The sequence below is a fragment of the Nanorana parkeri genome, unplaced genomic scaffold (genome assembly GCF_000935625.1).
Source record: "Nanorana parkeri isolate BGI_ZX_2015 unplaced genomic scaffold, ASM93562v1 scaffold202, whole genome shotgun sequence".
Classification (NCBI taxonomy): Eukaryota; Metazoa; Chordata; class Amphibia; order Anura; family Dicroglossidae; genus Nanorana; species Nanorana parkeri.
In genome coordinates, this window is record NW_017306470.1 from 594,700 (window position 1) to 622,080 (window position 27,381).

The 27,381-nt window shown below is 42.6% G+C and overlaps 1 protein-coding gene across 2 annotated transcripts in view; it reads right to left on the bottom strand.

The window, feature by feature from the left end:
* Window positions 1–27,381, bottom strand: part of CADM3 (cell adhesion molecule 3) — a 378,944-nt gene that overhangs the window by 74,966 nt on the left and 276,597 nt on the right. The window lies entirely within an intron of this gene.

Sequence of the window (27,381 nt, forward strand, 5' to 3'; positions counted from 1 at the left end):
CAGGGCCACTGGATCTTGCTCCCTCTACTGCTGATGACACAGCTTCAGAGGCCAAAGCTGTGATACCAGACGATGGAGTGAAGATTCCTCAAAGCAACAGGAGGAACTATTCCATCAACTAGAATCAAAACCATCAGATTATATTAAGAAGAAGTACGCAGCTTGGAAGAACAGAATCCGCTCTCACCAACCGACCGATCCTCCACCCCAAGAGACTGAGCAGACATCTTAGGAGTAGAATGTGGATGGGGAATATGTGACACCTGTTAAGGGTGTACACGATTCCACCACAATTGTTGGGAGGATCGCACCATAAACCAAGCCAACAAAAATCCTCCATACACCATCTATATCATCGGATGTATTGTAGCAGCTGGGGTGATATTCCCTATCATCATCTTTTGCATCAAGAATGGAGGGTTGGAAGAATAACATTATCATTAGGTCACAAAAATGAGTGACTTTGCCCCTGTAGGCTTCATGCACACTCTGCACTTGTGTTTTTGTCTTCTATATGTAGAGGGCAATCAGGTTAGATGCCGTGTTTATGGTTCTAGATGCTTTTTAATATGCACATTAAATGCATTCTTATGCTTTTTGAAGCGTTTAGATGCATCTGGTACCAAATCCTACCATCAAAAAGTGTTCACATGCATTTACATACGTGTTCATGCGTTTACAAGTTCAAATCAATTCCTAGATGCACCTGACTTATATTTATGAAAACGCAGATAAACTGATTGCAGATAAAAGCATCCAGAGACAAGGTGTGAATGAAGCCTTACACAGACATGTATGAAGTATGACACTTTATATATGAACACTGTGGCAGACCAATGCTCTAACACTGTATCAAGGTGCAGACTGAGCAAAGAAAGAGTCTCTGAGCAGGTACAAGACTGTCTGTTGTGGGTCACCCCACAAAATGCAATCGGTCTGGCCAGCCAGGGCTCTTCCCTCTTCAGGAGACAGTCATGCTGCAGTTGTAGACACAAGGAAAGATTTCGGACCGTCAGCCCTCAAAGACAGGCACTCTGACCAGACCAACATCTAACAGAAAGTGAACGGGTCACTGACCTGCTCAGAAAGAGACAGTACTTGGACTGGCAGAGCCAATACAACCCAATCTGGGCAACACAATAGCCACGAGGCTAAATTTATGCTGTATATAAAATGCAGAGATCCCTTGCTAGGGAAAACATTTTGTTAAAAAGAAAAATTCTTGTTGATAAATAAATATGGGCAGAAGCCCTTAAATGAACATTTCGGAGTGGACTGTGTTCTTGAACACTTTACATTTGAAGTTAAAACCCCACAACATGTGTAGATATGACTATGAAGGAATGTAATTTTAATTTAGGTTAGAGGCTCCTTTATGTATGGACTTATATGAATTTCCCCCTTATAAACAGACATACATAACTTGCACTATGGAAGAATGTAATTATGTTCTGGCTCTGATAAATTCTAGATTAGTTTAAAGGGAACATGTATTTTGTGTTATACCTCCGTTTTGGACAGATGAAGGGGTCAGAGGTTTTAAGTCAGGATTGTATTGTTACAGATTTTCTTCCTGCCTGAAGAAACCATTGTTACCAGAATAGAAAGAGAGGCAACATATTTCTTATGGAGACCTAGGTAGCAGTAAAACCCAACAGGGGTTCTATTGTAATCCTCCCCCCTCTATCCCAAACTAAAAAAAAATATGTCTCGGATAGTTTACACTGACTTCCTGTTCAGTACGACACCTGTCAAATAGGAAAAATCCTGATAAGACTGAGAGCACAGTTTGCCTGGAATGCAGCTTTGATGAGTAGTAGAGATGTACATAAGAAGCAAATGGCTCATATTAGGGACTGTGTGCATATGCAAGGCTGGTTTCCATCATTGGACCCTGTAGGCATACAACCTCTGGCAATCATAGAAACCCTGTTATGCTAGGATCACCCAGTTTATTGTTTTACTGGTCGGCTTAGCATACTGTCACCCTGTTGTAAATGAGCTCATATGAAACAGCTGTATTTCTACTGATGGTGGGATGATGAATGTGCAGTTGATAACTGTATAGGAAAAAGCTGCTTCTCCCTCCTATAAGCACCAGACTGCTGTGGTTGTATCAGAACCGATACTCTGTATACAAAATCAATGGAGATGCAAAAGACACGTAAAGTAGTGCAAAAGGAGCTTACAAGCAGCACTAAAGTAACTCAGAAGCATCTCAAGTACAAACGTAATGAATCTGATAACATGCTGCCTTACCCCTCTACATAACCACTCAGGATATATTTTTCTATAATATTAAAACACAACATCCTAATGGAATCTCCAAAAATGAATGCATTGCAGAGAGAAGAAATGGGAGGTTCAGCCCAGAGCAATATACTGAGTACAACCAGGGCAGGAAATGAAGGGAATCTACTAAACAGGGACATAGACATAACAAGGTAAGTTAAAGTTAAAGGCTCAGTGTCACAGGCACAATTACAAAGCATTTATTTTCAATCGGACCCCAACAAATTACTAGATAGCACATTAGCTGCAAAGCGCTGTAGTGAACCACAACGTGTAATGTGCACTATGGTCCTGACCAGCAAAGAATAAATGCAGCATGCACTAAATCATGAGTTGAGGATCATTTTAGCCCAATCATTTTAAATGGGCTGCCAAATGCAACGCATCTCAATGCATAAATATGCAAGCATTGTGACATATTTGTTGTAATGAGAACATAATCTAATCTAATGGATGGAAGAGTCAGAGAGAAGGGAAGGAAATACTCTGACAGCATTTATTATTTGTAATTAATTGATTTGATGTCATCTTTTTCTGTAATCAGGGATAGTGCTTTATTAATCTGAGTGGCCTTTTAAGCTAAGATGTATCTCTATCACAAAAGGTATTATAAAAACATAATTTCTATCAATTTACATTTAGCATTCAAATGCAGTGTGATTTCTCTGTGTGTATTTAGAGAAGGATTAGATGTGACCGCAATAAAATAGATACAAATGTAAAAATAAAGTAAAAGATAAGATAGATAGCAATTTTAAAAAGTAAAAAAAAAAACCTCAATAGAAATTAAAAAAATTAAAACCAACCATGTTGCCCATTGCCATCTGTATGCGAATAAAGCAGCGCTCACTAACACACACAATGTGCATTAAAGGGTAAGTTTATTTTCCCAAGTAATTTGAGAAAATGGAATTACCAGCTCAAATCTGGCCCCCTTCTCCCCCCCCGCTATACTTACCTTTTGGTGAAGAGTTCTTCCTCTCCGCTAGTATGGGTGTGCTATCTGTAACCTGAACTACTTTGGTTAAGATTATTCTTTGTATCATGGCAAGTATACTGTCATGGGGGACAAGGAGACTGGGCTCCCGCTTTAGTCCCTGGACGAAATTTTTAAATTTCCATGAGAGAGAGAGAGAGAGAGAGAGAGAGAGAGAGAGAAGGACCCTGCTTAGTGCAGTGGCTTTCCCTGGGGGTGGAATCTAAGGGGTACCTGGTGTACTGCCAGGGACCCCCTCATGGGAGTTGGGCTGGCTACCCCCAGGTCCCTCAAAAGTTACTCACAGGTGCAAAGAAAGTTAGGTGCCTGGTACAAGGAACTGGTGCATGAGAGAGGCACAAGGCTGTCAAAATCTGCGGTGAGGACTGTGCTATGTGTGACCACTTTCCCTGAGAGTGGAATCTAAGAGGTAGCTGGTATTCTGCCAGGGACCCCCTCACGAAAGTATCCTCTGGAATTCTTTACCCCAACCTGTCCGACTATTATCTCCCACTCTGACTGCCTTTAGGCAATCCCTTAAGACTCATCTCTTCAGGGAAGCCTATCCCGCCTCAAACTAACCACTCAACCATCACGTTCTCAAACAATTCATCCCCTCACAGCTACCTTCTCATGTATCACTTGCCCCTCCCTTTTAGATTGTAAGTCCTCACGGGCAGGGCCCCCGTTACCATCTTGCCTTGAATTGTATTGGGATTGTAATGTCTTCATTATATTGTAAAGCGTTGGCACTATATAAATCCTGTATTATAATAATAATAATAATAATAATAATACAAAAGTATGGGCTTAGCTGCTGGATACCCCCATGCCACTCAACATGTACTTGCAGAAGCAGAGGTTCTGACTGTGGATACACTGGAGATTGCAAGCACAGCAAAGGTGTAGACTGTAAATGCAGCAGAGATCAGAGGTGCAGCAGAAGTTAAGGCTGTGGGTACTATGGAGGCTAAGAGTGCTACAGAGATGCCATGGAGACTGTGGATACAGCTTAGGTGCAGTAGGAACTACGCGAGCAGTGGAGATGCAGCAGGTACTGTAGGTGTAGCTAAAGCGCAGTAGAGGCTGTGTGTGCAGGGGAGATATAGCAAAGGTCGTGGGTGGTGCAGAGGGGGCTGAAAGCAGCAGCAGAGACTGAGGCTGTAGCTGCTGCACAGGCTGTGGGAGCAGTGTTAGCGAGGATGCAGGTGCAGCAGAGGTGCAGTAGAGTCAGCGGATGCAGCTGAGAAGAAGTAGAGAGGAGTAGGTGAAGTGGACAAAGAAGACACTGTGGCTGCGAGGGTGTAGTAGGGCCTGTGGAAGTAGCAGAGGTGCAGCGGAGATGCTACAGGAGATACCACAGAAGCTGCGGGGGCTGAGGGCTGAACTGTGGGTGGTGTGGCTTCAGAAGCACAGAAGAGCAATTAGACTGTGTGCTGGAGCAATGACAGTGTTTTCCACTCAGGATTAATTATAAACAGAATATATAATATTTATACTTCTTTTGTTCTTATTTATATAATAACTTAACAAAGGATAAACTGTCAGATTATTCCAAAACGTTATTCCCTTCTCTCTATATCTTTTCAAAACAAAAATAAAAATACATATTGGAGTTGTAGCTTAAAACGTCATTACTCTCATTCACATGTAGCTTTAAAATAAATAAATAAATACATGTTAACTAAAGCCAACGCCTAAAGCGGAACTCTGTGCACATAGGATAACATTCACTTGTATAGCAATAAGCTTACACTCACACAACAAATCATTTATTGGACATCAGCGAACCCCAATCTCTTGTAAACTATCTTCACAGTGGCTGCTGACTGCCATTTCCTGTTGGGAAGACCAGTCACCTCAGCCTGCTGTCTATGTGTCGGGTGAGCGGTCCACTCACTGCCCACCCAGTAATTCTACTAATTCTAATTAGGCACCTCTGACATGGTGACGAAAGCAAGAAGATTTTATCTGATTACAGTTTAGGACATAAATACCTTGCAAAAATGTGTGATGTAATCTGCCCCATTTGGAAAAAGCACCAATGACTGGCCACCCGGAGGGGGTATCATGGAGGCAGATCCGCTCACTGTGTTGTGCTGCTATGCAAGATCATGTAATGGAAACTGTAGTGACTGAAAAGTTACAATGGGTGGATTAAACCAGTAGTTTGAGACTCCCGGGTCCTACCACTACAGCATGCAGCAACTTAACGTAGTATTAAACTTTTTTCAGTAAAGAATAAAGATCAAACAAATATACACTGCCCAGCAAAGCACTTCTTCAAATCTTTGCCAAAGCAATTACAGTCATTGAGGCAAAATTATCAAAACTGGAGCAGACAAAATCTGGAGCATGGCATCCTATTAGCACCTCTCTTTCATTTTAAAAGCTGAACATAGTCTCTTAGTTCTGCTTCCCTGAACTTGCGGCCCAGTCCACGATCACAAGGTAAAGCACAGTCTCCAGCAGCTATCCTACTACTAGATTGGAGAAGTGAAGACGGAAGAGCAGGGAGCAACGGCTTGCCTTGCTGTTTGTGGAGACGGACATAGCCTATTAGCACACACAAGAGTGGTTCCAAAGCACCCAGCAAGTGAAAGCAGACACTCTTAAACAGATAAAAGGACAAGTGCTTAGTGGACCAGCTGATTCTACAGAAAACTAAAGCTTTTAAACATCAAATAGCAGCATCCATTGTAACTGAATTAACTCAGACAGTGGTCTATGTATTATAGTTGGTGGCAAAGTGCTTTATAGAGACATCAATAAAATCCTATCAGAGAACCTAACCCTTCAACAACTGAGGTTCACTGCAAAATAATCCTCCTCTCTGAAATAAAGCTAGAACCTACCAGAGCCAACAAAGAAAAGATAAAGCATTGGCAATAGTGGCTTCATCTCCAAGTTAGACCAATGCAATCACATCTAAATCTTTTCAACTCCTGCATTGAAATGATACTGCCTACTGGAGCTGATCCTTTGATTTGTGAATTTGCAGGGTGGTGCTGTGGGGGTCTAAGGCCAGGTTTTGTGGGCAGTGACAGGGGATCACTTCATCCCAGTAAATCCACTAGACTGGTCACACTCTCCTCCGCAAGCACAAGCATGATTTGTTTTTCAAGTCCTTAAAATGTATTTCCACTTTTGCAGACAAAACTGAGAAAACTCCACTATGTGTTTATGTTCTTATTTACACAGCTTAGCTAAAAATAATAATAATAATTTAAAAAAAAAAGTATTTCTCACCTTTTAGATGCATCTGTGTAGCAGGCCTTTGAAACGTCTTTGTGCAATTTCAGAGTGACAGGAAATGTAGAGACTGTGGACACTGTGCAGACACTTTATCAAATTCTAGATCAGTTGTTAATGGCAACCGATCACGGGTCTAGCAGTGGCCCTCAAAACTAAATAAGTGAGGTTCCCGCCTTCATAGCAGAAATCCCTCTTGAAATCAGGAGCCCCCACCCCTTCACATTAGAATCCTTATTTTACATCAGGAGCCCCCTTACAACAGAAGTGCCCTCCTTTCAAATCAGGAGCCTCCTTTACAACATAAGTGCCCTCCTTTCATATCAGGAGCCCTCTTTACAACAGAAGTGCCCTCTTTTCACATCAGGAGCCCCCTTTACAACAGAAGTACCCTCTTTTCATATCATGAGCTCCCTTTACAACAGAAGCGCCCTCCTTTCATATCAGGAGCCCCCTTTACAACAGAAGTGCCCTCTTTTCACAGTGTAACCTAACACAGTGAGGCCAGAGGTACAACAAGCCTCTGACTTGGAGTCAGAGGCTTGAGCTTTGTGGATGGTTTGGACCAATGGCAAATCGTCATTGGTCCAAGCCATCTATTACAATAAAAATAATTAAAAAAAAAAACATCTAGATGCCTCATCAGTGATGAGCAAGTGAGGGACAGGGAGGTGACAGCTTGGTGACCGGGCCTGGGGCGGAGGCGGGTTCTTCACCAGCCTTGAACCTCACTGCACATCCCTGAACTACACAGGTGATGCTACAAGACAAGGGGTTGGGGGATAGAGGGCATAGTGACCCCTAGTCTTGTAAAACAGATGTTAAGGAAACACATGCATTTCAAGCCCTTCCCATCCAGCCATTGTAATTAAAGGGTGGGGCCGGACGGGACACTCTTGAATGTGGGTGGGCGTTTAAAAATGTCCTTTCCCCGCGCGTGCACAAGCGGGAAACTTACAGCAATTTAAACAGCCAGCGATGACTCGGATTTGTTTTGGAAATGCAGTTATGGTGGAATATAGACTCAGTGACAGAATACTTAAGAGAACAACGTATTCCAAGGGGATTGAGGATTAAGACATTTCCCTCGTTTGGATGAAAGATTTAAACAAGAATGGACATCAGTTCGTGATGAAGCTTCATTTAAACTAATGAAACTGATTGTAAGTTATGAGCAAACTCGCCTGGATGAAGTACATTTCAATATACAACAAGTCCAACAGGAATTTCAAGAATATAAATAAAGTGTGGTGCAAACAAAAAGTCCATGTTTTCGAAGAGACCAGCAGGATTGTAATGAAGCTAGAGTTTATAATTGGGATAAAACGGAAATTTAATTTCAGACACAGCAAATACAAAACAGAGAAAAAATTAAAATTTTGAGATCTAGCTCCACTCCCACTACACAAGGACAAAAACGTGTGAGTTTCTCACACACAGAAGGTGATCGTTGTACACCAACAAGCTCATCCATTACTGATGTCAATGCCATAAAAAGGAAAGTTATGGATACATTTTCTACAGAGGGAGAGACTCAAGCAGATAAGAAACAGCAAAAAAACACAAACATGGACACAGGAATAAAAAAAGGAAAAAACTAAGACGTGGGGGGTTTAAAGTGATATTAAAGCCACATTTAAAAAAAAAATCTCCTTTAAGGAGACCCTCCTTTGCTGGACGCTGTTGCTTTTTTTCTTTAAAAGTTCTTCATTCCTTGTTTTCTAGTGGGTCCCCGTCATGCTCTTCCCCCGCCCCCTGCACGGGTGCCACCATCGTTCTATTGGAGGCACCCGTGTGCGCTCGTGCCGCAGTGACTGTGTGCGTCCATAGACACACACACACAGCCCTGTGGCACGCCCCTTCCCTCTTTGATTGATGGCAGAAAGAGCCTATGGCTCCTCTGCCATCAGTATCCTGCCCCCGCAACACGGAAGTTCGGGGAACGAAGGATCGCCTCAGGACCGGCGGGGGGGGGGGGGGGGATGAGCGCAGATGACAGGTAAGTGTGGGGGGGACTGAGGTAGAAAAAAGGTGCTGGGCCGTTTTTTACCCTAATGCATTAAGGTAAAAAATGCCCAGACCTTAATGCTACTTTAAGAATAGGAAATTTAAATATACACACCCACATATCGATAATGTTTTACATTTATCTGATCATGTTTTGTCTCCCAAGAGGAGTCTGTATTAGCAGGAGGAATGAGTTTTGCACCTCAGTTTTCCACATTAGTAGATGTCAATAGTTTGCTCGTAAACTTGCTCTTAAGAAGCACTTTAGAGGTGCTGAACAGGATTTCAATATACAAAAACATACATATGTCGTCCCCTGTGTTTTCTGATTTTCGGGATACATGCATTATGCATGATTTAAGTGCAATAAATAATGATATGTGTGGTTTTCAGATTGACCAGAAAGCTCAAGAACCCCCCATCCATGATAGAGGAGATAAAGTAGACTTGTTCCAGAAATATGTCGAGCAAGATTTAGTGAGGTTGGCTAAAGAGAGTACAGGTGTGCCTAAGAGAAATAAGGATAATCTTACTAAAGAGGAAAGAGTAGTATTAGAGTCCCTTAAAAAAAAAAGTGGGGATTAAAGTAAAAAATGCAGATAAAGGAGGAGCAGTAGTTGTCCTTAATGCCAAGGATTATGAGGATGAAGCAATTGGACAGTTCAGCGATTGGAATACCTATAACAAAATTAAAAGAAGACCCCCACCCCACATTTTAGGAAAGAATTAAAAGCACTAGTGAGAGACGCTAAATCACTAGGGATATTAGACAGTAAGATTATTGAGAGGTTAGTGCCACAGTCTGCAGTTGTCCCCATCTTTCATCATCTTCCCAAGGTTCACAAGGGGGATCATCCACCTAAAGGGAGACCGATTGTAGCAAGCATAGGATCCCTCTGTGAACCTTTTGGTGACATGTTAGATGTTTTTTTGCAACCACTAGTGAAAATCTTATCCTAGTTATGTCTGTGATACTAAACATATTATCCAACGATTGGAGGGTTGTGAGTGGAAGACTTGGTGGAAGTGGATGACGTGATGCCACCTCCCTATTTTCTAGTATCCCACATACTCCAGCTATTGAAGCTCTGATGCCTAATTTAAATCAGTATTCTGATTATGATGAGGATATAAAATCAGGGAAGCAGTTTATTTCTTAATGACCCATCATTTTTTTTGTTATGTTTGGCGGTCAATATTACCTGCAAAGATGTGGCACATCTATGGGCGCAAAATTTGCACCCACCTACGCCAACCTATATATGGGTTGGTGGGAGGAGCGCAACATCTTTGCAGATAAGAACCCATTTCATGATCAGATAAAATTTTTTTTGCTCGATATATTGACGATCTTGGCAGCATACAGGTTCGTTCTTTTCGGAAATTCATATCCAGGGAAACCTTACTTAGAACTGACAGTTGCCATCCAGCTCATCACTTTTTGAAGGTTTCTCTGTCCGCCTAACTAGTCTTAGTAGTGTAGTTTCCAGATAATATCTATTGTATTTGATGTTCCTAGGGCATCTATTATATGATATTTATTTATGTTTTATTATAAGATATTTATGATAAGAAGGATTTTTAGAAATCATCGGTTATTTAATGGATGGAAATAGGGCTGCAACAACTAATTGACTGAGTCGATTATAATCGATGATGGAAAACATTCTCAAGTAAGTTGCTTGGAGAGTGTTTAGGTAAGACTGCCTGCACTTTCCCCCCACATGATGCTGTAATAATGTATTGCTGGGATAGTGGGATTTGTATTCCTCTATAGCTGATGTATATTATACCGACAATGTACCATCAGCTATAGAGGAATACAAATCCCAGCAATACATTATACACTATATGTATAATGTATTGCTGGGATTTGTTGTATTCCTCAATAGCTGGTGGTATTCTGCATTGCGCTGTATGATGATTAGATACAACCAGCTATAGAGGAATACAACAAATCCCAGCAATAATACATTACACTATAATCCCCATGATCCTTGATGTGTAGTAAAGTAGTCACCGCTCCAAGCTTGCTCCTGTGATGGACTACAATCTCAATACAAACTAGTAGTACATCACTGAAGCCATTTTTTTTAATTGTAATTATTTTAATCCGATTAATCAATTAATCAAACTTAATACTAGGCTAACTAATCAATTTTGAAAATAATGGTTAGCTGCAGCCCTAGATGGATAATATTTCCAGGAGACTATGCCAATGATTGGTGTATATTCATTAATGAGATGACTTAATATTTAATATAGACTATTTAACAATATTGAGGTTTGAGTATGTTTTATATGGGTATACATTATTATTATTATTATTATTATTAAGAGGCTAGTTGGTGATTTACTTTTTAAATTATATTTATATATTGATTGTTTTTAACGTGTATATACACTTTCATACAACTGATTCAGATGTTTTATATATTTTGGGGGGGATTTATGTATTTGCATGAGTTATTGCCAATTTTACATTTACTTTTACCTAACTAATGAGTGGCATTAATCTCCTGTTTGACACATTGAGCTGTACACAGGGCCGGATTTCCCACAAGGCCAACCAAGGCCCGTCCTTGGGGCAGCAGGGAGTATAAGGGCAGCAGGGGTGTGAAATTCCTGTCTCCCGATGCCTGAGATATACAGTTCCAGGCTCAGGGGGGTAGTTGTTTTCTACATTCAGCTCTGCTTTGGGGAAGCACAGCTAAATTTACATCGGGGGAAGCCACCACCTGTTTTGTACAAGTGATACCTGCGATGTCGCTGAGATCACTTGTATGCAGCCTGCTTACAGGGGGGCGCATTGAGGAACCTGGCATTGGGGCAGCAGAGAGAGTAAATCCGGCCCTGCGTATGACCGAGGCACTGGGTTAGACTTGTCAATAATTCACAGTTGAAGACGGTCAGTCGGATTTACAGAGGGGTGCAATATTGAGGAACCTGGCCTTGGGGCAGCATAGAGAGTAAATCCGGCCCTGGCACTTACAAATATTGTGGTTTTGCTATCTTATATATATTTTTATGGCGACTAAGTTATGTGTTGTATATTACTGATATTTCAAACTATTCCGGGTGAGAGGAGCTACTCATTTGTTACATTCACTTAATTATGTATCTATTTGGTTATACACTTATACATTTTGATGTATCCTCAAGAGAGTTTGATATTTATTTTACTTATATTCATCTTTAGTGCATGGTTTCACACCCTGCACAGTTGACAGGGGGATTGTTGTTTGGTGGGTTTGAGCTAAAACACCTGACTTCAATTGGCATTGTTGGTTTGGAGATTATAACATGTGTGATTTGAATTAGTAGATTTTTTGTTCTCTACTGACCCACAAACACTGGCTAGTTTAGAGTTAACCAATCCATCAATGAGCATTGCCTCCTGCATCTGTGTATTTATTTTTCGCGATTTTGCAGGCTCAAGCAATTTTAAGGCTTGACATGTTTGGTTTCTATTTACCCGATATGACCTCGTCTTTTGTATTTTACCAAAAAATTGGCTACCAAATGTTTCATAACATAATGAAGAGAAAACTTTTTTTTTCCAAAATGTTCGGTACTTTTTTTTTTTTATGTAGTAAACAAAAAAAACCCAGTGGGGATTAAATACCAGCAAAATAAAGCTCTATCTGTCCCCAAAAAATTGATATACAATTTATTTTTGTACAGGGTTGTATGACTGAATAAATGTCAGTCAAAATACCACTGCGCTGATTACTGAAAATGGCCTGAACAGGTAAGGGGTTTAACACCCCACAGTTCAAGTGGTTGAGGAAGAAAAGAAGTCTTGGCTTCTCTGTGCCTGTAAACGCATGCAAACAAGTGGAAATCTACAAGGCTTTGTTCACACCAGCTGCACACTGAAATAGGTACGAGCTGGTGTTTGCTGCGTAGCGACAGTGAGGGGGCCATGCCTTACAATGATAGGCAATGTTCACTTTTTTTTTTTTACTCTATTAAAATGTTCGGCGGTGAAATGAGGTTCAGGTGCTTCGCGAACAAAAATGCTAATTTTTACGCAAAGCACTGCAATCCACCTCAAGGCAGCATTGTGGTGTGAACAGGGCACTTAGAAAACAATTGTTTCTATGTGCCCTGGCTTTGAGCCTGCGTTGGTCTATGCAGATCATCGCAGCTAAACTGAAGTCCTGTGAATGAGCCCCTAAAGTGTATTGCCACTTTTGCAGCCAAATTGGGATAACACCTACTTTATATTTGTCACTTGTTCTCATTACATAGTTGTACAGAGTTGCTTCAAAGGCCTGCTGCACAGACACATGTATAAGGTAAGATTTTTGTAAAAAATACCTAAGGTATGCTGTGTGATTAGTAACACAAACATATGGGGTAGTGGGGTTTTCTCAATTTTGTCTTCAAAAGTGCACATCCACTTTAATTAATGAAAGAACAAATCATGTTTGTGGTTACTCTGCTATGAAAATATGTAAATCATAAAGAATGTGCTATGAGGTGACAAGGAGGAGAGTGTGACCAGTCTAGTGGATTTACTGGGATAAAGAAAGTTCCCCGATCCCCTGCCACTGCCCACAAATCACAACCATAGACCCCTCACAGCACCATCCTGCACATTCACAGATCAGGTCAGGTAGGCACTGTCATTTCTCAGCAGGAGGTCAGAAGATTTAGATGTGATTGCATTGCTCTCGATTGGAGATGCAGCCACTATTGCCGATTCCTTATCTTTTACTTTTCTGTGTTGGCTCTGGTAAGTGCTTGCTTTATTTTAGAGAGAAGGATTACTGTATTGTGTAGTGAACCTCAGTTGAAATCTATTAGCAATCGAGTATTTATGAGTGAAGATACAGGATCATATCTCTCTGTTGAGGGGAGAAGGAGGTTTCCAGGTCACTCTCATATCACAAGGAACTGAGGAATAAACTCAGGAAGCTTGTAGATCAGGGACAATGCATGTCGAACCGGCTCCCTACGGCTGCAAATGTCCTCGAAAGACATCAGGGGCCTACCAAGGTTTAGAGAAGCAGGGATAGCTAGGAGAAAGTGTCTGAGCTGATAGGCACTTCAGACATCCAAAGGAGGACTCAACCGGCTATGAAGAGCCGACAATGTCATCTAGCGTCCATCAACCCAGAAATCCTTGATTATGAACCTAAGCGCCTCCACAAGACCGCGTAGACGTCTATTTTCTAAGCCAGCTGGAAAATTGGGGTCCCCTACAACCGGAGTAAGTGGAGAAGGGAATGGCAAGATTGATGAGGATAAAAATACTGATCATGCGATACAAAGCGTAGCCCCTGTGGTTGGATGATGAGAGAACTCTGCGGGCAAGGTGCTAGAGAGCCAGGAGAGCCCTAACAGGGGTATTGAAGACACTCCAGATTCCAGATGTACCCATTGTTTATGGGTAGAATGGCAACACCAATCATCCACTCTGTTAAGGTGTACTGCCCGGTAATAGAGGGCCACATCAGGCAGGCCGATACCCCCAGCCGACTTAGGTAGGTCAAGAAGGTGACAACCAATTCTAGGGGCACCAGGTGCCCAAACAAAAGTCGAGAAGAGGCGTCTGAGTCGAGAATAGAATTGAGGAGAAAGGTGAATGGGCAGCGCCTGCATGAGATATGAGATCTTGGGAAGGATCGTCATCTTAAGGGCACTGCACCGTGAGGGCATCACACGTCTGTAGGTCCTGTTTGATACCCAACAGAAGAGGAGCGAAATTAGCCTCATACAACAAAGATGGAGCAACAAACTAGTCTACCATCGGAAGGTGAATTGGGCTTGGAGGGAGGTGAGCTCGGGCGAGGAAAGTGTAATATTTAACGCCGTCAACTTGAACCAGTTGACAGCAAGATTAGAGAGAGAACCATAAACCCGAAACTCGTGAAACCCGAAATAAAAAACATTAGGTCGTCAGCACATGCCACAACCTTGTGTTCCACAGAGCAATTCCTCAGTCCCGAAATTCAGGGATTACTATGGATATGACACAAGAAAGGTTCCAAGGTTAAATAAATACAGCACAAACAGCCATGTCAGCATATGTGGACCTAGTCCAATATGTCGTAGGGTGAACCACAAGAGTTGCCACTCCACTCTATCAAAAGCCTTTTCGGCATCAGTAGATAGGAGCATTAGTAGATATAAAGTGGAGAGGGCCCCATGAGTTATGTTAAGGACGCTGGTGGTACTGCCTCGCGCCAGAACAAACTGCACTTGGTCATCATGGACCAGTTGTTGTACACATGGAGAGAGTTTGGTCACCAAAATTTTTGCAAATAGCTTAAGGTCTGTGTTCAGCAGAGAAATGGGTTGATAACTCTCACATTGTGCTAGGTCCTTCCCTTCCTTTGGAATCACCGTGATATGAGCCCGTAGCGACTTAAATTTATTTGAGTCTGCTGTGACATGACCCTCAGAAGCGCCTCTCCATGAGGGTCAACTGGTGATTCAATATGGGAGTCTGGGCCTGCCATTGGCAGGGTCCACATATCCTCTAATCAGCCATCTACAAATAGTACTAAATAGTGCTTCAATCTGCATAATATACACCATGTGAATATTGCTAGTGAAGAACATGCTACACCACATGGGGAGGGCTTGGGCATTTCTACTTCAGATAACATATCAGCCTAAAGGCAGTGGTGTATTTTGGTTTTGTGCTGCCCTAGGCAAGACTAAACTCGGGCACCCCCCAATCTAAATTTACCCCAACCCTTCCTGTTTAAGACATTCTGCATAACCTGTCAGTGGCTGGATAAAGCACACATGCTGTATCCAGCTTCTGAGAGGTTGCGCTATTAGCAATGGAGAACACCACCAGCTATAGAGGACTGTGTGGTGTCACTAAGGCTGTGTGCGGTGTCACCAAAGCTGTGGGGTCTCACCAGGGCTGTGGGGTCTCACAATGGTTGTGCAGACGATGGCATCTCTGTGCGGGTAGCGGGGTTTCCCCATGTTTGTGCGGGTGGGTGTGGGGGGCGTAGGGTCTCTGTGGTAGGTGCAGGCAGCGGGAAGATGAAGGAGATGTGCGGGCCAGCACTGTAAACAGGCGCTGCAAGTTCCCCAGAAGGCTGCCATGAAGTCCCCATTAAGTGCGGGTACTTGGGAACATACCCAGTATTGGCAGCATTGGCATGGATACCAATAGCGGTTTTGAGGCAGATACCGGTAATGGCAGGTGAGGCTCTGCCTCACTGGTTTGGGGGTGGACACCTGGAAAGTGCTGCCCAAGGTAAAAGCCCTGTTTGCCTTGTGGCAGATACGCCCCTGCCTAAATGTATCTTAACTTTAGGACAGGATAGAGAAGAGCTAGATCATTTTCAAGGTTTGTATAACTGTGTCCCTGATTAGGATACATTCTTCATATATTCCTTTGGAGAATACATTTAAATTGCTTGTGACTTTCACCCTTGTGTAGGTTAATATTGCCCTATAATAATCACAACTGTATCTCCTGTATCTTACTTGCATACACACAGATCCTCTCCTGGCCATTCTGACAATTTTCCACCCATATTAGAAATATTTATTTTGGTCCAATTTGTTTTTTAATAGAGAGAAACAACACATAGCCAAAGGGCCCCAGTTATAAGAAATCAATCAAGACCAGAAGTAACCCACTGAATTTATCTATTTCAAAGGGAAACTAAACATACTATAGCTGCATTTAGATTTCATCGGGGAGATCAGTACCGACACTAAAAATCTGCATGCACCAAGAATTTAAGAAACAAGTTCCCTAGAAATCCGGCTACAATGAACATAGTGGGATAAAATAAATGCCAGTGTGTGCCTTTGCTTCAGGAGCTCTCAGGGGTGCAATTAAAGAAGGGTTTGTATACTAACAGAGCAGCCAGTTAAACAAACAGCTACCATACAGAATGAAAAGAAAATATTTAGCCCTAATGTTTTCTGGAGGGGGGATTGAAGGGTATTCTGTGGGATTTTAAAATCTCTGTATGCTACATATACTCACGGTAGAAAACAAGCTGTGGTGTACCCATATGGCTGGAAAAACTTGGGATGCAAAAGAGGTAAGCCAAAAAACAAAAATGTCATAAATTGCAGTTTACCAGTCCTTAAATGTGGTGGACGCATTGTATTCTTCTCTTAGGCTAACTGTATTTTCTGCAAATAAGGGTTTGTAGTGTGGGAAGTCAGTGGCAGCCTCCATCTGTTTTTTGCATAAGGTTTCCTTTCAAGTGGTTAGACTCATAGCGGATAATACAAATGGTGCTTGCTGAACAAGGTGTGCTTCCATAAGATTCCAGAAAACAGAGTCCATTAGTCAAAATGCAGACTATCTTGTGTTTACACAAGGCACAAAGCAAATTTCAACCCCTCCTCTTCTATCTAAACTATAGAACATCTCCTTAGGTGTTCTGTAGTCTACAGAGCTGAGAATACTGCTTAATATCCTACGGCTGAGTGCACAGACAAAATACAGCACTGGATTTCTGGTGGGATCAACAGTTTCTCTGGATACTTTTCAAGTACACCTAATATAAATAATGCATTGGGACTGCCATTGCTGGTCTCTATCTGGAAAATGCAAGTTGTCTCTAGCATCTGTCTGGCTTCAATATTCATTCTTTGACCTAACGATTATAGATGGGAGGGTGATAACTGTTATAGTCCAGCACTAGATAGTAATAACATGATTCTACAAAAGTAAAAAACTGAAAAAATGACAGACCATTTATCAAAACACAAAGATTATGTTCCAGCTCTGGGTGGCTAGCGGGAGGAGGAGCAACAGTATAGGGTGTGGTGTGGGGCCCATGTTTCCTAAATCCCAATTTTCAAAACATTGGGACTAACTGCAACCTGCCCCCAATCTGTACCAAAACCCCTCTCCTAATGCCATCGTATTCCAACATGCAACTTCCAACTTTGACAGGCTAAACATCTTTTTGTACCTGTAAAATTGAACAAGCCAATCAAATTTAAATGGTGATAATGGACCTTCACTCTTTTTGAATGGAATCTAAACTCAGCAGATTGGCCTTTCATTGCACATTACATTTTGTAATCCCAAGGCCACATTACGGTGATATTAAGTATGTTTAGGGAAGTTTTCATGATTGGAGTCCTCCTATAAGCCAATGTAATGTTCGTGCCGTCTCCCGGGCCGGCAGCACGGTCCGACGCTCTTCTGCGCATGCGCGCCACGGAACTCGAGCGTCCCTGTCTAGGATAGACAGCAGCAGGACCGCCGCGTCACCGGGCTCCTCCTCCCTTCACATGAGCCGCAGGCTTAAAGCCGCCGCTCACTAATTGGTCGGCGTCCTACTAACGTTTGTGGCAGGACGCTGATCAACACAGTGTCTCCCCACCTCGTACTCGGACCTAGGTGCAACCAGGAGCAGCCCCCACCGGAGGACCTGCAGATGCCAGTCCAGCCAAGTGGATTACAACCGCAAGTACCTAGGGCTCACTGCAGAGGGTCCTAGGAACAGTAACCTTTTCTATACCATCGCTAGGTGTACTTGCTCACTGAACTCTGCTTGTACTATATCCAAGGGGAACCAATCTCATTGATTGTGCTGTTACCTTTTGCAAGATTACTATCTCATTGATTGTTCTGTTACCTTTTGCAAGATTACTACTTCATTTATTATATTGATACCATTGCAAGGTTACTATCTCATCGATTATACTGATACCATTGCAAGTTTACTATCTCATTGATTATACTGACACCATTGCAAGTTTACTATCTCATTGATTATACTGACACCATTGCAAGTTTACTATCTCATTGATTATACCAAGATTTATTGCTGCTTAGTGGTGATTGAGCATACCTCCACGGTGACCATTTACGCAAACGGGGTATGATGTGAAGCAGCAGTCTCACCGCCTTACCCCATTCAGGGCAAAAGAGACTTGCTGCATACTGACCCGAATCCATCCTCCGCTGTTGCGATCCATAGCTACACCTCCCCCGAGGTGGGACGTTACAGCCAAGCCCCATCTGCCTTTTTGAACTTCCACCCATTAAAGACGACAGCACATATTAGACATTTCCCATTGGCAGGAAAAATTACGTAAATCAAAGACATCATTATCTTGTAAATAAGGCACACATCATCTTTAGTCCAGCTTTAAAGAAGTCTAGATAAAGTACAGTATGTTAATCTTTCTATTCTGTCCGGTAAATGACACTACTGCTTTAACGCCAACACTCTCACTCCTGACCTCAAGCTTTAAACTAATGGGGTTGTCTTGAGATCCAATTTGCATAAGGACGAGCATAATTAGCATACAACAGACCTCTCCTGTGTGGCACAGAGTCCATTTGCATACTAATGGACTTCTATTTGCATAATTAATACCCAGAGCTTGACTGGTTGGCAAATAGCGGAATGGAATGTTCTGAAAGGGTTAAGTCTATACCCAAAGGAAATTATATTATTGTGATCTGCTTCTCTTAAATGATTAACGGCAGAGCCGAGTCAAGATTTGCTGAAGAAGGACATGTCAAACAGAAACAAGACAGAAGGGAAAGACTTGGGAAAAAAGTAATAGAGACATTTATTTAAGGCAAAGAGTAATGTTGGTATAACTCCTAGCAACCAATTAGATTTGATTTTTCCTGACCTAACTGCAGTAAACAGAATACTGATTGGCTGCTATGGGTACAGTGCCCAAAGTTCTTTTTTCTATACAGAGTTGATGGAGGAACCTATGGTTGGTTTATGGCACACAGTTTTGCACCAAATAACTTTCCGCCTTTGTGATCTCTTTCTATATTTTTTACATATTCTTTCAGGGCAATTAGGACTTTCATTTGGATTTGAATATACAAATGTTATTTTGTGTGGTTTCATAATAATATATTACATAGTATACAGTACATATATTTTCCAGTCATTTCTCCTAGCACAAACTTTATGTAATAAGGGTAACCCTAAATATTCACCCCAAAATATAATCTTCAGTGTCTCTTGAATGCTAGGACCACATGTCCCCATTCACACTTTTTCTTGAAGTGCGATAATGCTTAACATGAAGAATCCCATTATTTTCAATGGTGCATGTTCACAGATGAGCGTTGTGTCACCTATATTCACCTACATTCCTAGTTAAGACCTTGCAAGACGGTGGTGCTCGTAGTGATGACACGTATGGTGCCATGTAGAACTCCAATGAAGATCAGATAATCACCAGCACATGCCGCTATGAATCATCAATCTATTTCTCCCTGAAGACAGGACCCTGCATGGCCCCAAAATGTTGGCTGTGTATGACAAACAGTGACGATGATTCAATACATTGAAATATGATCGATGATTCATAGCGTGTGTGCTGGTGACTATATGATCTTCAGTGCAGTAGGGTTAGGTCACCAAAGTATCCCAATGTGAGTTTGGAAGGTTCAGTGCTCAATTTTTCCAGGTGACCACTGTCATTGGGACTGAAAGTGAGGGGAAATCCACATTTTTTTTAATTTGGCATCAGAACAGGAATAAAGGGCAAATGTTCCAATGGGGACATTCGTTCTGGAGATAATGGTTTTCCTCACTTTGGGGAAACTTTCTCTCACTTTCTGTTGGATCTACAGGAGAGGAAGTGAAAATAAATTTCCCCAAAGGCACAAAAAAGTTTTAACCATTCCATACTCTATCCACAGTAGAGATAGAAATCAGATAGATTAGCCTTTGCAATAGCCTTAATTTTCTCTATCAAGAAGGATCTTAATATGCAACTAGGGTCAGACTGCGAACACTGCCTTTATTTCCAGTTTAAATGCTGTCAAGAGGAAACAAGAGAAGCAATCTCCATGTTTCTATGCCAGCTGGGAGTGAAGGACGAGCTTGTTCTTGGACATCACTTGAATATTAAGAACCAAGAACTTGGTAGGGTATCGGAAAGGAGCTCCCAACAAGTATATGGTCTATGCAGTCAGAGGGATCTCAACACCTACCTGACCCAAATGTAGTATAACTAAGCCCCTAAGTCCCAGCACAGCACAGTTTGCCCAAATGGTAGGGTCACCTCTAAAACAAGTTATGCGATGCATCCTTTTTGCACACTTACTATGGCTCTTTAATATTTACATCATAGAGACCTGGTAAAGAGCAGTGTGCCCTAGAAACATTAGATTCTTGAATATTTGTTATCTAGTAGTGAATATAATGCAAGCAAAGGTAGACACTATTCTATAATTTATGATGGTTTAAGTGAATTTGGAAGCATCGTGTTAAAAATGCACCTGCTTTTTGGTAGCAAATAATAAGCAAGAGGTATAACCTAGCTCAAAATCCAACCTCATAGAACCAGAACTGGGTGTATGCAATTTACATATTCATGCTAAATTCACACTTTGCATTATGAAAATAAAATACAATCTGTCAACAGGCCATATGGCATATAATGTTAAAACACAGCAAAACACACTATAGGTGCATTTGCATTCACTGTGATTCAAACACGGCAAATTCCTATGGGTTCTATTTTCTTTAACATATTGCACTGCAGTTCAGACATTTGTATGGGTCTAAATAATCTGTAAGACAATTCTGTGTTTGCTGCATTTTCCTGGGGTCAGGGCAGGATTTCTAGCACTAAAACCCATGGGTACACAAACAAAACGACACCACTAAGCTAGGTCCACCTGTTTTACACAAACTATCATCTTACTATGTAAATCAAATCCTTCTGTTCCTCTGTGCTCCTCAGTTGGTCTAATTTCTTGAACTCTATAAAAAAAAAAATACTATTCAACTGCCAAAAGTGTTATTCTACACTAAAGGTTGCATTGGGCCTTTACATTATTGAATTTGTTAGCTTGAACAGCCAGTATAAAGGAAAAACAGCGGTGAAAAAAAATGTTTAGGTTTACTTAGTCATTTTTTGCATATTATTTGTTGTCTGTGTACCTGGGGGCATGGCAGGGGTTTCTCCTTTAAATACTTTGCACTAAAATGTGTCCCATTTTTTCATCTAAGTTGGGCGATATGTATGCTCACCTACTTAGCAAGCTCTGGTTAGTTGTTCCTACAATCAGCAGTGACCACCCAGGCTGTTTGCCTGCTTATCATATATTTTTGTGTATTAATATCTTTTGAATTCTGGGACTGCTGCATTGCATCATGTGACCCATACTTTGAGAGTAGGGATGCAACGATATACATCGGCCCGAAAATGGCACTTTTGGCTAAATGCCAAAAATGCCATTTTCTGCCGATACAGCGGCGCATCCATTCTTTCTCTCCTCCCCGCTGGGCACTGCTCTGTGTCCCAGCAGGGAGGAGAGAAACTGTGACAACCGGCCGAGCGCTGCGGAAGGAGAGCGCTGTGAGTGGCCAGCGTCTCTCCTCCCACACCTGTCACAGCACGGCAGAGCGTTGTGGGTGGAGACAGCCAGGGCTATCACAGGAGGCTGAGCTCTCCTCCCTACACCGCTCGCTCAGTCTGCTGTGACAACTGTCAGGATGGAGAGCGAGTGAAAACACTCAGCGATCAGTGATCACTGAGTGTTTGTACATAATTGAAGACCTGGTACTATATCCTAAATTGTGAATGAATGGGAGTGTTCATCACCTCCTGTTCATTCATGATTGTGGTTAGAGTAAACACACTCTGCCTTCATGTTATGAATGAACAGGAACACTCAGAGAGGATTCCTGTAGCCTTTAAATTAAAGTTGTTGGGAAGGGTTCACGACTCCACCTGGGAGACAGGAAGGCCCCACCCAGGAGTCAGAGTGGAGTCCAGTGCAGCAGGGTGCTGCGGATTGGGAAGAATCCCCCAGTGTGCAAGTTAGCACATGACTGAGGCTGTCTTGAGGAACAGACAGTGGGCTGAGGCCGGAGCAGCGGTGCTGCAAATGGAAAGCCAGGAGGCTGGATGGGCATGTGCTGCCATGAGATGCTAAAGAACCCCTGCGAGGGTAATTGTTCTGTTTTTGTGAACTTTCATTTAATAAAAGTGGGCAAGGAAGCCCTTGAATGAAGATTTCAGCGAGTGGATGCGTCCTTAATGCGCTACCATTGGAAGCTAAATCTCACAATATATATATTTATAGTGCAATATAAATGGGTATATATATACACACACATACACTGTACATATACATCGATCAGACATAACATTATGACCACTCGCTTCATATTGAGTAGGTAGGTTCCGTCGAGGCATGGACTCCACTAGAAGGTATGCTGTGGTATCTGGCACCAAGCCGTCAGTAGCAGTCCTGTAAGTTGTGATGTGAGGCCTACATGGATCGGACTTGTTTTTCCAGCACATCCTATGCTGCCCGTCAATGGTTCACTGGCTTTCCTTCCTTAGATTACTTTTGGTAGGTCCTGGCCACTGAAGACCGTAAACATCTCACAAATGCTGTAAGTTTTGGAGTTGCTCTGACCCAGTCGTCTAGCCAGCACAATTTGGCCCTTGTCAAAGCTTGTATCCTTATGTTTGCCAATTTTTTCTGCTTCAAACACATACACTTGAGGGACAAAATGTTCACTTGCTATCTACTGAACCTTTGAGTTTATATATTTATATACATTGCATATATCACATTGAACTGCTTCAGTAATGATATTTAAGAAATCAAGCCCTGTGTCTGAGGCAACTCTGGTGGTAACAACTAAAGCTGAGGAGTGAACTCTTGAGATGTGACAGTAACTGCCTTGTCAATTACCGAACCTCATTTTTACAAGCCCATGGTGTCCACCAGCTACTTAGCGTACCTAACAGTATCAAATAGCAGAACCCCAGAACTGTTCTCGTAACAATGGGCTTCTACCCAAAACATGAAACACCATCTTTGGACAGACTGGCCTTTTATCATCAAGCCCTGCTCATGTATGCAAACACACCATTTCTCGCAACACAAACATCTGTATAGAAACAGGTAAGACGCTTCTGTCTCTCTGCCGCTGATACTGTTAATCGGATTCTGGTTAAGGATTCTTCCTCAAACGGCATTATCCCTGGCTCTTCCTCCTTCTCTGCTTCGTAGCAGCATGCATGAATAGATATTGCCAGTCTATTATTTCATCTCCTGGTACAGCCGCGCAGCTAACCTTTGGAATTCGCATGTGTTTATTCTCCCTATCTCTTCCGCATTGATTTTCCCCCGGGGCGCCACCCCTCTGCCTATCTGCCCACAGGAATATTCCCTTTCATCTGCAGGTAAATACATACGCAGCTGAGCTGAATTTTAAAGAGCTAAAGCTTGGATGACAGCCAGACAGCCTTCTAAAAGAGGTTTTTTCACCCCCCTTTAAATACTGACCTCTGAAGTGGGAGGTGGGTGAGCAGTCTTTGAGATTTCGGGATGATTAGAATAGAGGAACAGATGATCAGTGAAGTACATGTGCAGATTTGAACATATGATTAAAGCGCTGAAACACAATTTCATGTTCTCTCTGTCACAGAAGTTGGAAAGATTTTAGATCAGTGTAAGAGAAGTTTTATCTCTTTTATCCTGTAATGTACCAGTGGCAATAAAGACCGGATTTAAACTGAATATTTGGGCTTTAAAGTGTACTCTTCATGCACATTGAAATTCCGACTTTAAAGTGACACTATATTTAAAGTATGAAAAGCTAGAGTCTGGACTTGCTCAATGTTCTACATTAACAGGGTCATATACTGTAAAAGGAGTCCAAAAGGTTTCATACTGTATGTGCAAGCACTTGCTGAAACGTCCTCTTCCCACTGCACAGCTGTGTTAAACTGAACATAGCCTGAAGCATCTGGCTATGTTTGATGATGCAGGTGCTTTCATTTGTATTGCTGAGTCCTAAACTAGAGGGCATTAGACAGCCTTGCTGAACATGGTTCAGGAGCCACACAGGTTAGATATGCTTTTGCATGTTGGGACAAATCTTAGTGCCTACACCCCAAAACAAAATGTAATATATTGCAGCCTACCAATGTTTAGATGTGTTTACTGTGCTTGTTTTTTTTTTTTTTTATCCCCTAGTGATCTGTCCAGATAGTCTGTTATTTCCTTTAACAGACCAAGCTGTCCAGCAGTAGGAGTAGGGGTAGCTGGGGTTAGGCTTTAAATCGTTAGTCACTTATATAAACCTACTAGCCCATCTAACACTACCCTTTTCACAGGTTGACAATATTGCTGCCCGAGGGTGGTATGTTGCTTTTTCATAGATAGAGTAGAGGGCTGAGTGTAGCTATCCCAAGATAGAAAGTGTGTTAGCGGCTGGATCACCAGGTGAAAATAAAGGAAACAAACTTAAAAGCAGGAAACAAATGCACCACCACATCCAAGGATCAGTAAACTCAAATATAATACATTTTTGTTTAGATACACTTTAAAAGACTCTTTCATAAATAAATGTTGCAAGCATAAGGTGCGGACAACTAGAGGTGTCTAGGCATTGTCCAAAATCCTGTTGTTACAGCCAAATCAGTCTTCCTGCTTGCCCACCCCTTCCTACGAGAGATGTCAACCTGGGAGAACATTTTATAAGGCAATAAGGAAGTGATATGCGCTGCGGAAAGAACTAGGTGTTAGAACTGGGCTTAATAACAAAACAAAATTTTGTTACTAAGCCATGTCCTTAAAAGCAGTACTGTGTAATATTTACAAAAACAGACACCGGCAGACACCCTCCGCGCGTCCATCACAGTCCTCCAGAAAGAAGGGAAAGATCCCTTACTCTGTTCTAGCTTCCGCCCAATATCCCTGTTGAACGTCGACTTAAAACTATTTTCCAAGATAATAGCCAATTGTTTATTGATGGTGATATGTCGGCTTATACATCCAGATCAGGTGGGCTTCATTCCACAGAGGGACGCCAAGGATAACACGGTCAAAGTGCTAAATGCCATTCACCTGGCATCAGATAGACACATTCCTACCATTCTGTTATCAACAGACGCGGAAAAGGCTTTGACTGCGTGGATTGGTCGTTCCTCCGGGCGACGCTGGGTGCAATAGGACTGGGTGAAAACCTGTGTCGCTGGGTGTCGGCCATTTACTCCACTCCCACGGCAAGGGTGAGAGTTAATGGGACATATACTAATTATTTTGCACTGTCAAATGGCACCAGACAAGGCTGCCCACTCTCCCCCTTACTTTTTATCCTGACGTTGGAACCGCTTCTTTGAAGAATCAGGCTAACCCCAATATTTCTGACCTTCTATAGGGACCCAACTCTCACAAAATTGCAGTGTATGCAGACGATTTATTGTTCTTTTTGACCAAACCCACCCTCTCTCTACCTAACCTAATGCAGGAACTGGCAAATTACGGAGAGATCACCAATTTCAAAATAACCTACAGAAATCTTAGGCACTCAACCTCACGGTCTCCGCCTCCACCATGTCCGGTCTGAGCTCCTCTTTCCCCTTTCGCTAGGCGCCTGACCACATCACCTACCTTGGGACGAAAATTCCAGCGTCCATAGACAAGGTCTTTGAGTCGAACTTCCCCCCGTTCCTGACCATTGTCCGCCGAGATCTGTCCTGGTTCGGGAGGAACAGCGCACTTAAGATAAATATTCTTCCTAGGCTCCTGTACCTTTTACAAACTCTGCCTGTCCGGATCCCAATCTCATTCTTGAAATCGGTACGTAGGGAGTTTACATCCTTTCTGTGGGCAAACACACACAGACTGAATAAAACCATTTTAGCACTGCCCAAATCTCAGGGGGGGGATCGGATTCCCGGACCCCCTACGCTACCACTTGTCGACTCACATGGCCAGGGCAATTGAGTGGTGCAACGTCTCCTCAGATAAACGCTGGCTTCAACTGGAACAAATCACTTCTCCATGGCCCCTGGCGGGTTTGATATGGACTGAAACGCCCCCGCCCCAGGAACTTCTCCAGCATCCACTGGCAGGTAACACTCTTAAAGTCCTTTGGGCATTGCCCAGTGTACTTTCCACTGGCACGTCCCCGTCATTGATGACCCCCGTGATTGGCAACCCAGTTTTTGTCCCGGGTCTAGAGGATAAAGCATTTACTCGTTTCGTGACATCTAACCAGTTACGTAACGGCCACTTCTGGCCTGCACAAGACTATATGTGCTTACAAACATTGGCCACCGAGGTGAACCCTCCCCTCTTGAGATAGCAAGCCCTACAACTCCGCCATTTCATTTCTAGTGTGCTGGGCTCTTCTCCTCCGCGCTTGGGCTTGTCCTCTTTCGAGGAGCGGTGTCTGCAGGGAGAATACGTGGGGCATGGTCTAGCCACTGCACATGCCCTATTGACTCAATCGCAGCCTATTCATGAACCGGTCTTCCTGGCCTAATGGGAGAGGGATTTGGGCCTGACCTTCACTCAGGAACAAAAAGACACGGTATATTACACTTTGCTCATAAAGCCTCCCTCCCAGTTCCATTCAAGAATCGGGCTATAAAATACTTACAAGATGGTACTTTGTTCCGGCCGGGCTCCACAAGATGTTCCCTCAGTTCTCGCCAACCTGTTGGAGCAAGCAAGACGTTGGCTCTATAATGCACATTTTTTGGTCATGTCCACGCCTTGCAGAGTTCTGGGATGCGGTCCTCCGCATCATCACATCATCACTCAGTTAACCAGGGTTTCCTTGGTGAATGACCCGGCAGCTGTCCTGCTCCATCGGATCTCCTTACCCAGGTCCCGGTACCGCAAATCCTTATTGATCCACCTGATTAATGCGGCAAGAGCTTGTATACCAATGTGCTGGAAGAGTACAGCTCCCCCCTCGGTAAAACTGTGGCTCACAAAAGTGGAAGAGATCCGAGTGATGGAGGAATTGACTGCCACTCTGCATCATACGGATGCCAAATTTAGGAAGACATGGTTCTACTGGCTGGAGTTCCCCTACTCCCCAGAATACGGAACCTTGATGGTCTCCTAGTGTGCCACTTTTTCAGAGGGGGAGAGA